At 36.1% G+C, this 18501-nt stretch overlaps 1 protein-coding gene across 3 annotated transcripts in view; it reads right to left on the bottom strand.

Moving 5' to 3' along the window:
• Positions 1–18501, bottom strand: part of Diap1 (Death-associated inhibitor of apoptosis 1) — a 52563-nt gene that overhangs the window by 18540 nt on the left and 15522 nt on the right. The window contains exon 1 of one of the 3 annotated variants that reach the window (XM_017619018.1): positions 9276–9534. The exons of the other annotated variants lie outside the window; for them this stretch is intronic. The gene's annotated coding sequence lies outside the window, so the exon portion shown is untranslated. Of the gene's footprint in view, positions 1–9275; positions 9535–18501 lie in introns of those variants that run through there. 3 annotated transcript variants of the gene reach the window in all.

The following is an 18501-nucleotide window of genomic DNA, read 5'->3' as shown; positions in this document are numbered from 1 at the left end:
AATATTGTATGCTGATAGTTTATAGAAAGTAAATTAAAAATTAGAACCAACCCAAAAAAATTGCCATTTGTTTGCAATAATTTTGCCACGCTACATCAGCAGAGTATCTGCAGCATAATGTTTTTACAAGTGACTTCTATAATTGAGGCTTGATTTAACTCAAGCTTAGAGTGGGTCTCTCACATGGGACATTACTGTAAATCGAATGCGTTTGCCATTTGCCAATCAGATGTCCAAGCAATTGACGTAAGCAAGTGCAATCAAACTAATCGCATATGATTGAAATTCCAAACGGCATTGCAGCCAATTAAAATTTTATGCCAAGTCATATGATAGATATGAATTTTTTATCTTGATCGTTTCTAATTACAAAGCTAACAATTTCTATATTTTGCGAAATTACTAAACTTTTATTGTTTGATAATTTATTTCAGCAAAGGAAATTAAAAGGCTATAATGAAAAGTAATTTGCAGTTGCCGATTTAGACATTTTGTAAAGGAGTGAGAGTAAACGACAAATTCAGAAAGGAAATCCTAAGGATAAAATTAGTTAGGACAAAAAAGCTCATCAAAAGGAAGAAAATGTACGACGAAAATTGTCCAGAAAATACGATTCTGTATTAGTTTTTGTGATTCTCTAGGCTAGGTTAGCCGATCAGCCAACGTGAAATCTCACATAGGCCATTAATTGGTCTTTAGATCTCCTAAATATGTTGTTCATATTTAAATTTCGCGTATGCAGGCTTTTTGAGGACAAAATTTCCTTTAAATTTTTTTAAATTAATTTCCTTTAACTAACCACATTTACACCAAATACTAGATATACAAGCCATTTGAGTGCAAAAATAAGAAGCCACAAAAAGCTTACTTTACAAAGCACCACATACATATAACAAGTTTGTAGATTAACAGTAAAGAAAACCGTACACTCGCAGATAGCAAAAGAGGTAGAAAAAAAACGCTTGCAATGTGTATTATTATGCGAGTTACTAGACTTTCTCTTTGTGAAAGATTGGCAATTGCAAGCAAAATATGTATGTTGCCGCAATGAAATGAGTGCAGAAGTTCAGTCAATCGGGACACCAAGCATACCAGTTTTTAGTATCAATTTTTAAATATTTTTTTTTTACCTCTGCAACAACACACAAACGCTAGTCAGAGTGAGAAAAATAAATTAATTTAAGAAATTTTCAAAATTCATGTAGTAAGTGAGTTTCTTCTAATTCGGCCATTTAATAAAGCAAATGTAAGCCCTAAATACGAAAATACAATAATTTATTTATTACAACAATGCAATTTACTTGGACACTATGTAATTACTGAATGTCCAAAAAATGCCAACGGACGGAAGTGGGAAAAAATTAAAGCCGAACGTAATTACGGAAATGAAGAGTTTTTTCCATCCATACCAGTTTCCGCTTTAACACTCACTTATTTCACTTTGTATATTTTGTAAAGTCATTGCTACATATTTCGTGACGAAATTGGATATCTATTTGAGTAAATGGTAGACAACACATACTACTACATATGGGACCATGAACATAAATACATATCGAGGGCTTATATTCTATTCTGATATAAAACTCTGCCTAAGATTTAACTGTCATCGGTGACCTTGTATAACGCTTGACAGAAAAATTTCCTATTAAATTGCAAAGCCAAAATGAACTTCAGTGATGCACACTGCACAACACTAGTAATTTCTTGTAGTTTTGGGTCGTTTAAGCCGAATTCAGAATCGCTCTATCACATCAGGTTCTTTATAGATCCTAACCGCGCGAAAAACTTAAGGCTGGAGTTCTATACACCGATTTTTTGACTAAGCGGATTATCCGAATGTTTAAAATAAAGTTGATTAAATTTGGGTTATGTATGTATGTATTTTTGGATTGAAAATTTAATTATTTTAGCCTAAATCATCCTCCCATTCTCGAGGCAAGATGATGGAAACTACGTACATAGAGAAATTAGAATTCGATTCGAGAATGGGAAGGAGGAAGAGGATCATAGAATTATCTGATAAATGATAATCAAAATTTCTCTAATATTAGAGGCTATTTCTGGGCTTATGAAGGAACTCGCGATGTACAATTGTAAACTGTTTGCATATTGCTGGTGCTTTTCTCAAGTCTATGGTTTTCTTCTGAATAAAATAAAATTTTTGTACTACGACCCAATGAAATCGGAAATTTCCAAATGTTATCTTTTGTAAACAATTTATACCCAACCATAATTATTTTATCAGCACTGATGGTTTGCTTTGTTTGTTATTTGGCTTCTTTTCAACGGCTTGTTCGCGGCCATTGCTCATTATGTAGTATGCATTGTACTTGCAATGTTTTTTTTTAGTCTGTTGTTCCGCTCTGCGCGAGTTTCCTGTCCTCTATACAATTATGTACATATACTGTGCATGTTTGGTACTTGAGAGCTTCAATGCTGAAGCGTTAAAAAGTGTATTCCGCCACAACGGAAGTAAATACTTAACTATGTACTGTGTATGTATGTACAGCTGCGATCAAAAAGATAGTACCGAAATGATATTGTTTGCAACATATTTTTATTTATTTATTTTTAAAAATTTTAATTTTAATTATAGTAACTTTTTCTTCAGCATTTACAGAAAATATTCGTAGCTCACTTAATTTTAGTACATTAAAGTACAATTTTCAAGTCGCTAAAAATTACCGTTGATTTTTTAGCTTTTTTTTGTGGAGGGTGTTGCTGATTTTTTTTTATATATAAAAATAGATTTTGTTCATGCTACGTTATATGGAAGAAACACTCAACGCCCTCCACAAGAAAATTTATGAAAAATCAACGGTAATCTTTAGTGACTTGAAACTTGCCTTTTATTTACACTATTTATTACTACAATTGTATGGGCTACAAAACTGCATATTAAACAATTTTTCAAAAATCCTGAATAAGAAGTTTGAATTTTTGATGCAATTTTTTTTTTTAAGTTTGATTCATTTTTATGAACTTTGTGCAAGCTTTGAAACTTTTATTTATGTGGTTACTGTTATGGATCGAATTATATTTTAAATCAAAATTATTAAAAATAAATAAATACATAAAACATAAGTTGCAAACAATATCATTTTGCTACTATCTTATTGACCGCAGCTGTATATATGTATATACTATGTGCATTAATATGCACTATATTTATAAAAAGTACAAAATCGATGCATACTGTGTATAGTAACCCAGCGAACCAACAAACGAGCCTTTAGCAAATGTCCGAAACCGAGCTCGCTTGTAAGCAAAGAATGTTTCGGAAATTCATTTGATCGTAAAATACTCACACAAGAGCTTTCAGCTTGAAATTTATCGCATTTCACTCGCATGTAGGGTATTTTGCAAAGCATTTGCACCGCTGGGAAGTGCCAATTTTTTGAGATATAAAAAAAACTAAATTTTATGTATTTGCTTTACTACAGCGTAAATTCATGTATATTTTTTTGTAGAGCTAAGAACGGAGATCATCTCCGGTTCCAGATTTATTGGATCTCGAATACTTCTACATATTCTATATATTGAAAGCAAGCTGAACTAAACCCCACGACAGTCAGGTCTACCTTACCGGAACGACGCAGATTCATATCTGGACAAGAACTGTGACTCCAGCATCATTCCCCATTAATACTAAGTCATAAGAACCCAATAGTTTTTTGTTTTTAATTTGTACTTTAAAAGTTGTATCTCATTCGACCGGATTTTCACGCCAAATTCATTAAATCACCTTTTAAAACTGTGTGACTAGATACATTTATATATATATGTACATGTGTGTGTATGTTCATAAATACCCCGATACAAATATATTTACAAATATATATATACATACATTAATACATTTCTAAGTATGGGAAAGTTTTACACATAAATATGCCATCGCCAGCATAGGAAAACAATTCGAAGTAGTAAACAACATTCAAAGGCGTAGTTAGTTTTCACCAGCAATTAAGAGACATACATAAATATTTACATATGTATGTATAAATGAATTTATAAAATATATGCACGGGGGCTAAGCTAAGAGGTCATGTTGCTCCCGAGTTGTGGTGGCTTAATTAAAGTTAGCAATTTGTGTTTTTTTTTGGGCTTCTTTAATAAATTTCATGGTGTTTTCATAGCTGAAGTCGAGTGTTGGTTCAAGGTTAGCATGACTTCCTGAGATGACGCACTCCTTGAGTATGTGTTCAACAGTTAGGGTCGTCCCGCATTGGGTACATTCTGGTAATCTTCCAGTGTCTGGTACTGAAGTTAGCTACACCGACTCTCACAAGTGCTATTTTAATACAGTCGTCCCTAGTGAAGTTTTCGTTGTAGTGTGGTCTTTTAAGTTGTGTGTGAATTTTTAAATTTGCAGTTTTTACTTTGTGAAATTTTTTAATGATTACATTTAAACATGATACTTTCTTTATAAGAGTTATTTGTACAGCTTCCTTGGCTACTTCGTGCGCTAGTTAATTGCCAATTGTACCGACGTGGACTGGGATCCATAAGATCGTTATGCGAGTATGGCGAGAACTGCTTACCACTACACCACAACGGCCGATAAAAAGCTATCCGAGCATATAATTGCATATTTGCTGCCAATTCTGCACTTTCATACAGGAAGATGCGTTGCATTGTTGTTCTATGACCGCAAAAACTCATGAACCATTTTGGAAAGACGCATCATTTAAAGTAAGTGGTTTCGACTGGATGATTGAATTTTTTTTTTTTAATTACCACACGTATTGTTTTTATTCTGAGACATGATCGTTGTCTATTGTTATGTTAGTGCTTCTTTGAATGTTTTCCGCTGGATTTTTACAGCGTTAATTTGGTCAGATGTATCAGAATGTGTTGAATGCTTGAGTCGTTCGTATTACTTTTGATCGTTCTCCTATAGCTATTTACATATATGATACCAGAAAGTGTTCTGTACTGCATGTGAAGGAGTTGTAATGTTGTTATTGTTGTTGTGGTAGCGGCTACAACAACCCCGCCCAGATCGGTTGATATCTCAATCGATGTCGTCAAGTTCTACTAACGGTAGCCCTAGGAAGCGTGCAGCCTCTAATCGGGTCGGTCCACAAGGACAAAGCCGTTAGGGTTGTCGGATTTTCCGGGCATGCGAAGAGATGTTTCGAGTCATGTGGGGTCTCTCCGCATGCCGGACACTCATTTTGCACATCCTCATTCAATCTACTTAGGTAAGGTGTTGTAATCGATTTAGCTGCTATATTGCCGAGCTCCAAAGCAACTAAGACTCAAAATCTTCGTATTGAGCTTCAGTTTTATAATTTTTAGGAACTTCTTTTACAATGCAATATGAAAATAGAATTGATCCGCCAGGTGGCGCAAGTGTCGAGATACATATTTGAAAGCCCCGTATTTATGAACCGATAAGGTTCAAATTTAGAATGTAGTATATCCCAGTAGATAATTTCAGGAGTTAAAAGCCCTTCCGAAAGGCCTTCCTGAGAGTCAAGATGCCTTCCACTCTACATTACTTTCTCTTTCTTCTTTCGCTACCCATGGAACACCTTCCAGAAGGCCTTTTATAGGATGTACTTCAGATGACCTTTCGGAAGAGTTCTTTTAAAGTTACTTCTTCAATTTATAAAAATCATACATCTTTGAAGTATTTGCTTAAGGTTCATATCAAAAATGTTTTATTGCAACTTAAAATATTTATTGAAATTCATTTGTAATGCAAGGCATGCATTGAAGCACTTTTTTCAGCCCTTCCTGGGTAGGCCTCTTACAATGGCTTTACCTAAGAAGGCCTACCTAAATTATCTTCTGGGTACATATGTATAACGAGGGTTTTTATATACAATACGGCCTATCTACAGTTTACACAAAAACTAGAGACTTAACTGTCATTACTGGTTGCAATTTTAAAGGGACACTCAAACAGACGCGGTATTGGAAGTGCGGGACAAGGCGGTACATATTATTATTATTAGTACGTCGGGTATACTCGCGCTGCGACCTAAAAGATCTATTGTGCTAAACCCTGATTGTGGTCACTCCAACCTTAGGCTATTCAAGAAATTAAGCACATTGGAGGGTGCCGTGTTCCAAATCTTGGATGGAGAAGACAATCGTTCCCCAAGGTGCATCAGTCTGCTATTCATGATACGCGGGCAGTCACACAGAATGTGCTCCGAGGTTTCCTCCGCCAGCCCACAGAACCTGCAGTCCGTCTCTACAGAAAGCCCCATTTTGTTTAGATGGTACCTTAACTTGCAGTGTCCTGTCAGGTAGCCTGTAATAGTCCTAAGACCCTCCCGGCTGAGTTCACGGAGTCTTTCTGAGTTCCTCTTGGAAGGAGTTATGAATTTCTTTGATTGTCTCATTCCCTTTGACTTACGCCAGTGGGCAGCAATCTGAGATTCCTCCCAACTCCTAAGTAGTTCTGCAGTGTATCCTATAGATGTACCACAGAAAGGCTCGGGACCATGCATTCGCGTTTGGGCCCCACGTTTTGCGAGATAGTCAGCCCTTTCGTTGCCTTCAAACCCTTCATGCCCAGGGACCCACCACAGCGTAACTCTATTATGGGCTCCTAGGCTATTCAGAAGAGTTTTACAACTGTCCACAAGCCTTGATGTCGTTTTAAATGAGTCTAAGGCCCTTAGTGCTGCCTGGCTATCCGACATAATATTTATTCTGGCCCCGTTTGTCCTTCTCCGAAGACATTCTCGAACACAGACTTCGATTGCGAAGATCTCCGCCTGGAATATGGTTGGGTATGAGCCCATTGGCAGACTTTTCTGGAACCTTGGTCCAAGCACGCCTGCCCCAGTACTCCCGTCTTCCATCTTTGATCCATCGGTATACCATACTTGGGACCCTTTGTCAATCATAGATATTATCGCTTTACAGCAGTCCCTTTCAGGAATTCTGACCTTGTAGGGCTTATCAAAGGATAATTTCGGTAGCATGATATCTGTGAGCTTGATAGCGGGATCATCCAGAAAAGGCTTGAGAACCTCCAAGTGACCCCAAAGATCTCCACTCTTCATGCTGATTACATTGGGCAGCCGTATGGAGCTCCAGCAGGCCTCCTTTTCTATCAGAATAGATAGAGGAGGAATGCCTGTAATTATACCGAGGGCATCCGTTGGACAGGTGCGCATAGCTCCTGTGATGGCCACACAGATCAAGCGGTGTAGCTTGCTCAAGGTGGCACACGCACTTGCTTTCTTTGCTTTTGGCCACCAGGCCAGTGCCGCATATGTGACAACAGGTTTCACGACCGTATTGAAAGACCAATACGTTAGTTTGGGTGATATTCCCCAAGTTTTACCATGGAGTCTCTGGCAGGCATAAAACGCCCTTGTAGCCTTGTTGGTAATGTTAAGGAGATGTGAGTTCCAATTGAGCCTTTTGTCCAGAGTTACCCCTAGATACTTCGCCTCTTCTGAGAACTCAATTTCTGTCCCTGCCAAAGTGGGTTTAGTCAAGTTGACTTTCCTTCTATTGGTAAATGGGACAACGGTGGACTTCTGCGGGTTTATTGACAATCCCTTTGAAGCACACCAGTCTTCCGTTAGACTGAGCGCAGCTTGCAATCTGGAACAAATTGTGTCCTCATGCCAGCCGACAACGTAGATGACTAGGTCATCTGCATATCCATATGCCTTGAATCCATTGCCATTTAGCTTTTCAAGAAGTTCGTCAACAACCAGTGTCCAAAGTAGGGGCGATAAGACTCCCCCTTGAGGACAGCCACGGGTGGCATTTACTGCTTGCCTGTCGTCGGCGGTACATAACTATACTATGTTCAGAAGAATTAACTATTCAATTTCAGAATTAAGGGACACTCAAACAGACGCACCGCACTTCCAATACCGCACTTCCAATACCGCGTCTGTTTGAGTGCCCCTTAATTCTGAAATTGAATAGTTAATTCTTCTGACGAGCGATATACAAGGAAGTAGCACACTTCCTGGGCCTCCCCCTAGCTGAAATAGACGACAACGTTGATGGATGAACCGCCCCGAACGGGGCTTAGTAGCCGCTACAACAATAACAACAGCAAGAGGGAAGTGTGAATTTATTGGTAAAAAGTATGAACGTATTGCTATTTATTATCTTGGAAAATTGTCTCAGGTTAATTTTTGAAGAGATTTCATAAAACAATAATAAATACCAGTTAAAAACAAAATTGGATATAATTAAATAAATACTGTTATCAACCTTTAAAATTTTTTTACTTATCGCATAAGTTGAATGGAGTATAAACAAGCATTTCCACAATAACCTTTGCAAAACACATATATAATTTTATACCTATTAAAACTTTTTGATTTAATACACAGTAGTTTAAAATTTCCGACCATATTCCAGCAAGTCTTTCATTTTCAACAGTTGCAACCCTGTTGCTGGCAAGCGCCATCTTGGCATGTTCATATGTTTATCAATGGAAATTAACATTAGGGTTATCATTAAATTTTGAGATCGTTGGCTATTGTTTACTTATGCGTAAGGCACGGTGCACATTAGAGCGATACGACATGAAAGCGACATCGACATGCGTGCAGTGCACATCTGACCGGTACGACACGCGATACCATATACGGTATGATAGCAAACGCAAGCGATATTGTGTCGCAGCATTGTCGCTCTGCCGATACGCAAGAGATATTATGTCGCCGCAGTGTCGCTGTCGTGTGCAAATGTGCTTCCTACCAATTCACACGTTCTCAGCATGTCGATGTCACTTTTGTATCGCACCGCTTATCGTATCGCTCTAATGTGCACCCTGCCTTACAAACGCGATAAATAATGTAAATATATACGTTTCTTAACATCCGCCCCAAGTTTCATGAAAAAATTCACGATAGTTTTGCTAAAACACCCAAAAAGTGATCTAATGGAAAGCCAACCCACGAGCCCTATTATGTACTTGTAGGAAACATTGCTTTACATCAATGCATAAAAGGCTCACCCTAATGAACAATAAATACGTTTTGTTTGTTTGCTGCCAACTCACTTATCATTTACACATGCATACACACAAATGTTTATATATTTACAACATTCCATACGCTTATGTGAGGTCATACATAAGTACATATGTACGTATATATATATATAGTTGTTAACATTTCTCTTTAATTAATAGCATATGGAGTGAATATATGTACATACATATATTTCAAGCTACATATTAATAGTATTATTGCAATTTCCAAAAACTACTTATTCGGTCTAATATTTATTCAATAATTTATTAAGTAAAATGCTTTTTATCAAAAGCTCACCTTGGTAATTTTTCTCTTTTCACGAAAAATTCAAGCGATTTAACTCCAGTGTAGTTAAACGATTTCTGTACAATACGCGAGGGTTGTTTACAATTGTATTAAAAAGTAGACAATTTATTTCCACATGGCTTTCTTTGAATATTAACAATAACTTTAATTTTGTCCAAATTATTGATTTTTCACGAATAGTTTTGTGTAGTTTTACGCGCAATGGAAAATAATTTAACTTTGTCAAACAACGAGCAAACAACGAATAAATGGCCGAATGAAGTTCGTTGTGTTGTGGCGAGAGAATCGAGTGATGTGTTCGTTCCAGTGTTGCCAGGTTTTTCGGCGTGAGAAAACGTCCCTCTTGGTCTGAAAAAATCATCATTTCCTACCCAAAAACGTCTTTTCCATGTATGCACACAGAATTGTTTTTATTAAACTTTTATTGTATACACAGGTACATATGTACGTAAGGCATCTTAAAATATCATTTCGAGAGAGCACATTTAAAATTCTCTAGTGGTATTCACCATAATGATCAAGTGGCTGGCACTCTGGCAAAAGAGCAGATGAGCTCAAGCAGCGACTGTTCACAACAATTTGGTGAATACCACTATTGTAACTAGTTTGAGATCGTTAATATAAAAATCATTTCATAAATACACTTGTGATCAGTTGATTAAGTCATCAACATTTTGATCGATTTTAGCTGTTTTTCTTTCGTTTATTTAATGTTTATTATTTTTCCATTAAAGCCTAACTCATTATATAGCAAACACAATATAAATCCACATTTGAAACTTAGTGAAACATCCTATAAAAAATCTGGAAAGTTTCAGCTAGATTTTCAACTTTTTATTCGGGTTTTTTAGAATTCTTTCTGTATGCAGTTTGATAGCTCACTAAATTTCAGGGTAATAATATGCAAGTTTTAAGTTGCTAAAGAAACGCGTTAATTTTTAATTTTTTTTTCTTGTAGACATTTGGTTAGGTGATCGGTTGCAGAAAATGCTAAATTACGTTCTGCCAAGAAGGAGCATAGCAATATTTTGGCCTTTTTTGCGTTCATTACATTTTCGATGAAATCTTAAAAAAGTCGCCTACTTTTCTCTAACTTTTTATGCTGCTACAGCTTTTTTGGTGCTTTTGTGAGCGTGCGTGTTGCATTAGATCAGCTCTTCCTAATTTGGCTCTTAATATGCATTTGCAAACATTGCAATAAGCCTCTTAACCTCAAGTGATGACACAACCATCCTTAGAACGCGGGATCCTTAACCCAAGAATCAAAAAAAAAAAATGCGCGTACGCTTGGTTTGCTTAATATTTAAGTCAGATGTGTCCAAAGAAATGTCTTTTGAGGCACCTGCTGCAAAAACACACAGCTTGTAAAGATTTATTAAGAAAGTAATTCAAAATCAGTTCTACTACAAATTTGCCGAAAGTGTGAGCGTAAGTACTTACTCTACAAGCAAATAGTACGCTATGCATTGAATATATTGTGCATAGATAAAAATTACTAGGAAGTCAAAAAACGTCATCTTTTACACAAAAAACGCCCAAACGTCAACAGGATACAAAAAACGTCCAAATGGCGTTAAAAATATCAACCTGGCAACGCTGGTGATGTGTTCGTTCGTTTGTTTGCAACGAGCACACTCGATTGTTCGCTAGAGTTAGTGTGACTAGATGATAATAAAAGCCAGCAACAACCTAATATTTTTTTGAATGTTTTTTGTTGTTATTTTATGAAAATATGTGCATCCTGCCCAGGGTTGCCACTTTGGTAAATTGTTACCAAAATTGGTAGAAAAAATTTGGGTTGGTAACAAGGTAAATTTTTTCTCATTTTGGTAGATTTTTGTTGGAAAAAATTTCGTAGTTATCTTAATATTCTGCCTTAACATGAGTTTCGCCTGAAAAAATTCACCCGGAAATTTGTCATCCGCCCATAGTAAAACCATGGAAACAAAAGTGAAAAGTGAACCGGTTCGGGGAAAATGAAACTCATGATAAGGCTGATTATAAATTTCTATCCAAAATTGCTTTAATTTTTGAACGCTTTAATACACCCTTCTTAGATACATACATACATATATGTAAATGTATATCGATAAAAGGCGAACATATCGTGCTCCATACAAAACTCATTTTACTGTAAACCTGGGGATTGCCTAGATATTTTAAATGATTCTCTAAATAATTACACACTATGACGTTTTTATCAATGGAAAATGTTAAATGAAAAAAAACAAAAAACCAGCGGTAAAAATTTAAAATAAAAATCAACGGGAATTTTTAGCTGCACATTGTTAGTTATACTAAAATTCCATGAGCAATAAAACTCCATACCTTAAATTGTTCTAAAAATTCAGAGCATACAATTTTTTTCAATCCTTTATTTTTATTTGTTTGTTTGAAGCGCAAAAAACAAGAAACTTTTATGTAATTGAAAACCGTTATGAATATTAAAAAAAAAATCACCAAGCCGAAAAGATGCCATTAATATGATCTCAAATACCATTTCATTAGTTAAACAAAAAGTTCTTTGAAGACAATTTTAATTTGTATTGAAATAACTAAAAAAATAGTAAAAAAACAATAGTTTTTATTAAAATAACTAAAACAAGTTATTGGTAGATATTTTCTAGATTTGGCAGATTTTTTTCAAGTGGATGGTAAGTATTTTTTATCGTCAGTGGTAACCCTGATCCTGCCGCCAAAGAGCACGATAGCCGTTTACAAATATGTACATATATAAGAAAGATGCATCTGCGTGCATGCTAGCATATCGGAGTTTGCTCTTAATAAATGAGTTGTTAGCGGGGTAGAAACACTTCCGTTAAAAACCGGATATGATTGCCAGATTCTTCCGGTGGTATAGCGCGAATATGGCCAAAGTGATAAATGCTTTTCGTTAAGTTATACTACATATAAATGGAGAATTCCCCTGCAAACCAATTTTTCAGCGTACTCCGAATTGTAGACACATTTTAAAGAATTCGTAAAGATCTCATCCGATGAATGAAATAAACTCTGCACACTTCGATTCTTTTACGAAATTTCGGAAGAACATCGGTAAAGCAATGAAAATAATGAATGATTTTTTCAGTATTTACTTTATTTTACGTACAGAAAATTCTTTACGAGTTCGTGTCAACCACTTCATATCGATGGCTGAGTGGAAGATCGACCTATCTCGGCAGCCAATACGAAAACGCCCTATCTCAGAAAATTTTTGAACAACGCTCTATCTCAGAAAACTTTTCAAGAACGCCCTACTTCAGAATTTGATTGCAAAATCTGGGAATTTAGTTGAAGAACGCCCTATATCAGCTGCCGATTCAAAAGCGCCCTATCTCAGCTTATTTTCAATGTATTTTCGTTTGAGATAGGGCGTTTTTGAACCGAATTCTGAGATAGGGCGTTATTCAACCAAATTCTGAGATAGGGTGTTCTTCAATGAAATTCTGAAATAAGGCATTTTTCATTCAACTTCTAAAGTAGGGCGTTCTTGAAAAGTTTTCTGAGATGGAGCTTTTTTGAACTGGCTGCCGAGATAGGTCGATCTTCGACTCAGCCATCGATATACATAATATTCTTTGTTGATTCGTATGAGATACTCCTAAAGATTTCGTTAAGATTCGGGAACTCTGGTTTGCAGAGAAGTTCAATCGCAATGGAAATAAATACGATATATTGTGGAACGATTTTCCGTCATCCCTTGTCAAATTTGGTTTGGAGATCGAAAAATGACACTGAAGATGGCACAACGCCGAAACCGGTTTGTCTCCAAACCAAATTTGACAAGGGATGACGGAAAATCGTTCCACAATACATCATACTCCTACCCTGTCGGAAACACAAACAACCAAACAGGAAATAAATACCGTGATTGTCTGAAATCAACGAAGACAAATGAGAAGAACCCAGTTGGACCGTGCAGAATGTGGTTACGAAAACAATGCCTTTTTAGATACTAATTTATTCATGAAAAATTTTAAGTACATTTACATAATTTCAGTATGAAAAGCAATCGCACATCCTTGTTCACCATAATGGAAGGCTAAAAATCTTTAGGACGTGAAAATCAGCATTTTGTAATGCTGTGACTTCGGCAAATGAGTCCGAACGAGAATAAAAAAACTTTACAAAGCTCTCCAAACTAACAACAACCACCCTCATGCAAAATTGCCTTCTTAAAGAACCTTTCTTGCTGTGTTCCACACATTTTTAAAAGCGAATTAAAGACTTCATGTTTTTGGAACTATTACTGAATGGAAAAGGAACCGTGCTATAAGTACAATTTGAAAGCAACCAAGTCCGACTGGGAAGTTGCAGGATCCAAAAGGGCGTGGGCGCGTCGTGCTTGTAATGTGACAAGTGCAAATTGTAGCGCATGCCAAAATTGTAGCAGCTGCGTTGAACAGCAACAGAAGCAACAGAAAAAGAAATGCAACAAAAAATTAAATTTCGGCAGTACGTGTCAATGCACTTAGCCGCAAATTAAAAGAAAAACAAAACTATGTATTAACGTATTGGCCGCGTGCTAAGTGCTTTGGATGGAGCTACCTGACCAATTTGCTTTTTGTGCGATGGGCAAATAAGGCTAAAACCGAAAGGTGCATATCACAAATATTTATACATATTTATGAACGTGTATGCTTGTTTGCTGAGAAGGTATGCAATTATATAGGAGTATGTACATAAATGCATACTTATGTTGTAGGTACATTGTATGTATGTACATCATGTTTGAAATGAACGCAGTTTGTTCAATTGACCATACATATGTATGTATTTACTTGACAGTGCCAGCAAGCAGATGTCGAGTGTCCATTTCGAAGCGTTTCGTCCGAGATGAAATCATTGAATTGGATACAAAAAATTACCGACTTTACCAGCCGACTGCAACGTGTGAGTTGGTACATAATATCCACATATAATCATAAAACAGCTGCAACATGCAAGATGTTTCAGTTTCCCTTAATTTTCAAACAATTTCGGGTTTTGTTTAACGCGAATTGCCTGTTACCACTAAGCAGCGTTCATGTTAGATTCTTCGTCTGAGCAGCATTATAAAAATAATTCGAAATAGCGGTCACCCCGAGTGCATTTCCGCCACGAAAAAGATTTTTATTAAAACTCATCCGTCACTGTATTATAATTTAACAATTGGATTTCCTAAGGGAGTGAGGACTGAGCAAGGTGTTACTTACAAGAGGACACAATAGATCTTCTGGTCACTGTGCCCACCTAAGCTTATATCATCTATCTTCTAAAATTCGACTGGAAATTTAAGTTATATGTATGTGTGTATGAACTTGGAAGCTACACATTAATAAGGAACGTTAGTAGGGGCACTCCTCAAGGTGGAGTGATCTTTCTTATTTTATGCCTTAGCACCATCAACTCAAGCTCAACAAGGAGGCAGTAAAAGTAGCGGCCTACGCTGACGATGTAGTGATTTTAATAGCCGGTTTATTTCCACCACATCATGAAATTTTAGCAGAGTTATGCCGATGGGCCGAGTAATATGGCCTTAATGCTCTTTAGGGCCAGGAATAAGGTCCCTAGCTTTGAACCACCAAAGCTGAATGGACAAAGCCTACGATTGTCTAAACAAGCGAAGTATATGGGAGTCATACCGTATCCTTGGCTTAGTTGGAAAATAAATATAGAAGAGAGTGTAAAGGAAGCGAGCATTGCTTACTAATCCTGTAAGCGGCTTTTTGGGAAGACAGGGGGTCTCAGTCCAAAAGTGGTACTCTGGATGTACACAGCGGTTGTACGTACTACCTTATGCTACGGTTCTCTGTTATGGTGGACAGCCTTAAAGAACTAGTATAATCATGTGAAACTAGGCAGAGGTCAGCGGGCTGCATGTATCGAAACCTGATGCCCTTAATATTATCACAAACCTATTTCCTATAGACCTTCACACAAAAGGCACACCGCATCACTATCGGCTATAAGACTTGGAGAAATGGGTATATGAAAAATAAAAACGATCAGGCATAGCAGTATAATTTCTCGATTGCCGCCTAAGTTGAGACTGGCTACCGATTACGTACGACCTGAAGTAGAGTTTCACAGGCCTTTCGGGGTCATTCTTCTGTCACATTGATGTCGATCGAGGATCGGATCCCATCCTCAATTGGAACCTAATATAGAGACATATTTCTCCACAATCTCCAGAAATCGGATAAAAGGTGACGCACGGCGGCAGGCTGCCGTTTATCCAAACTCATGTGGCCCGTGCACAACCCTAAGAGAACATATAAGAACTGACTAAGTAAACCCAGATCTTACGTTGCAAGGCTTGTAGCGACTCTTTCTAGGCTTTGAACGGTAGGTACCCACGCGAGAAGGCTGGGAATCGCCTACAACTATTTGATGAGAACGAGCAGGAAACAGTGGAACACCTTCGTTGCAAATGTCCTGGTCAAATGAGGAGCAGAAATACCATGTTAGGAGCATATGAGTTCAGATTATTACGAGAGCTTTTTGATATATGTAAGTCTTCACAACATACACAACTTCATCAACCACGCCGGTTGGTTTTAACAAATTCAGTCGAGGTATACCATATACTTAAATGGCACTTAGCTGCTGCTCGGGCGTAACCTATTTATGTACTATGTATACATACATAGTTGATAAAATTATTTTTTTTAAGTAAGCACACTCGTGGCCACGCCAGCTTTACCACCACCTTTTTTTTAATTTGGTATACTTCTGTAACTCAACAAAAAAAAAAAAATTGTAATATGTTTTTTTAAAACTTTTTAATAAATTTGTTTAGGAAAATTTCGGATATGCAGTTTAATAGTCCATTTAATTTTAGTTGTATAATGAGGTGCAAGTTTGAAGTAGCTTGAAATTCTGGTTGATTTTTGACAATTTTTTTTCCCATACGCTGTTGTCCATTTCTCCCATATAAAAGGCAAACACAAGACCGTCGGCATACAAATTTTCAAAAATCACCGAGAATTTTGAGCCACTTCAAACCTGCACATTATTATACTAAAATTAAATAGGCTATTAAACTGCGTACCCATCAATTGATGATTTATTTGCCATTTGAAGCAAATAATACTACCTACAAATGTATATTTTTCGAATGCATCGATTGCATTTGCATTATTATTCATCGCCAGATATTCTACCCACTGTTTATACATACATATGTATGTTTGCATATATTGTTTCGATAAACATTCCAGCACGTATTACCCGAGTCATCGGTATTAGCAATCCAACAATTCTATATATGTGCATTAGGGTGGTCCAAAAATGCATGTAAAAAAAAAGTTAAGCCGGAATTTTTATGCTCTCACCCCTAGGATTGTTCTATATCGAAAAAAGGTATACCCCCATTTTTTTATTTTGAAATCAATAAATATGTATTTAGAGGTCGCTCAAAGTTTCCATGTATTTTATATGAGAAAAAAAGAACTTTTCGTGGAAATGGTATGGAATTCTTGAAAATTAATATTTTTCGATCGGAGAACTCTGCTTCTCTCCAACAGATTCCCAAAAATAAAACCCAACTATTTTTTTAGCAATTTTTTTTTTAGTAACTATATTTTATAGGACCGTCAAAACTCCTAGAAAGGGCCAGAAAATGCAATGGGGGGATAAATAAAAAATCTTCATTATTAAAAAATGGTTAAATAAATCATTGGATATTGTTATTGGAAGTCTCCTGAAGAGAATCAGAGTTTTGCGATCGAAAATATTGACTTTCAAGAATTCCATACCATTTCCACGAAAAATGATTTTTTTCCCATACAAAATACATGGAAAAGTTTGAGCGGCCTCTAAATATTTTTTGATTTCAAATTAAATAAATAGGAGTATACTTTTTTCGATATAGAACAATTCTAGGGGTGGTGAGAGCATTAAAATTCCGACTTTACTTATTTTGGGCCACCCTAATGTACATATGTATGCAAACCTAGTTAAAATTTTAATAGAGACGCAAAACACTTTTTGAACTAAAGTAGAAAGTACTTTTACCCCTGTTTTAAAGATGCCAATAAATCTCGGAGGGATCTAAGTTGCAATTATGTTGTTCTTTCGGGGAAGGAAGAAAAGTTGAATTTTGAAGTAATGACTTGTAAGAGTTTCGTGTTCAAATAAAGTCTAATGGCCTTATTCATAAAAAATAAAGTAGGTTTAAAGAGCTTTATAAATTGACGTTTTCATACTATTTTCAATTTATAAACCTTTTATAAAGCTACTTTATTTTTTATGAATAATGCCCTAAAACTGTACTTCAATAATCTTACTGCCGCGAGAACATTTCTAAACCCTATTGAGCTAGATGAAACTATCTGATGTTGAAATGGGTTAAGTGTACCTATTTACAAGAGAGTCGAAGCAAGGGAAACAAATTTTTTCAGTCATATGCCACACAAAAACAAATTGATTTGGCCGGGAGATGAGGCAGTTCAAAATCATTTGTGGACACTGCAAGCGAGAAATGATCGACATTAGAAAATAATTATCAAATGTTTAATTATCCACGGCTACATATGTATGTATATGAAGAAACTGCATTAAAATATAATTTCCGCATGTACATACATAAATACATACATAATTGCAATATGCTGCGCCTAAGATGTTTCAGTGCATGCTGAAAATATCTAAAAATATAGCCGATATGACGTGTTGAAATGCAGCAAAGTGTCTGATGTCTAGACAGCGGATCTGGGCAAGCAGCCAAAAACATATTTATAGAATGAAATCATTGAGGAAGCCGCAAAACTTAAAAAAAAAATCATTTCTAGCGTAGTTTAGTATGCAAAAAAGGGAATGTACTAGTACTATACATACATATGTATTTAGAGTGGAGTGAATGCCAGTTTTTGAAAACAGATACATACATTTGTATGTACATTTGTATATACTTAAATGCATGTATTGACTTGCATGCGAGTACATTTAACATCAATTAGGTGCATAAAAATAAAAGCAAAATTATCACAGCTTGAGTCATATGGATTGTAAAAGTATATGTTTACGTATGCAAATATATTTATGTGCATTCTCCTATACTCGTACATACATATACGATTACATACATTGTTTACATGTTCACGCTGATAAGGCCTAATTAGCAACGAGTGTTAAGTTCTACATACAAAAATGCATTCATGTACATACATTAGACTGCATCACCAAAAAAAAGTTGCGGTTTTTTCCGCCGGGATTACAAAATTTAGTATATGTA

Source organism: Rhagoletis zephyria, unplaced genomic scaffold (assembly GCF_001687245.7).
Source record: "Rhagoletis zephyria isolate East Lansing unplaced genomic scaffold, Rhagoletis_zephyria_1.1 Rzeph_scaffold_00035, whole genome shotgun sequence".
In the NCBI taxonomy this organism is placed as follows: Eukaryota; Metazoa; Arthropoda; class Insecta; order Diptera; family Tephritidae; genus Rhagoletis; species Rhagoletis zephyria.
This window is presented reverse-complemented; position numbering and strand designations above follow the sequence as displayed.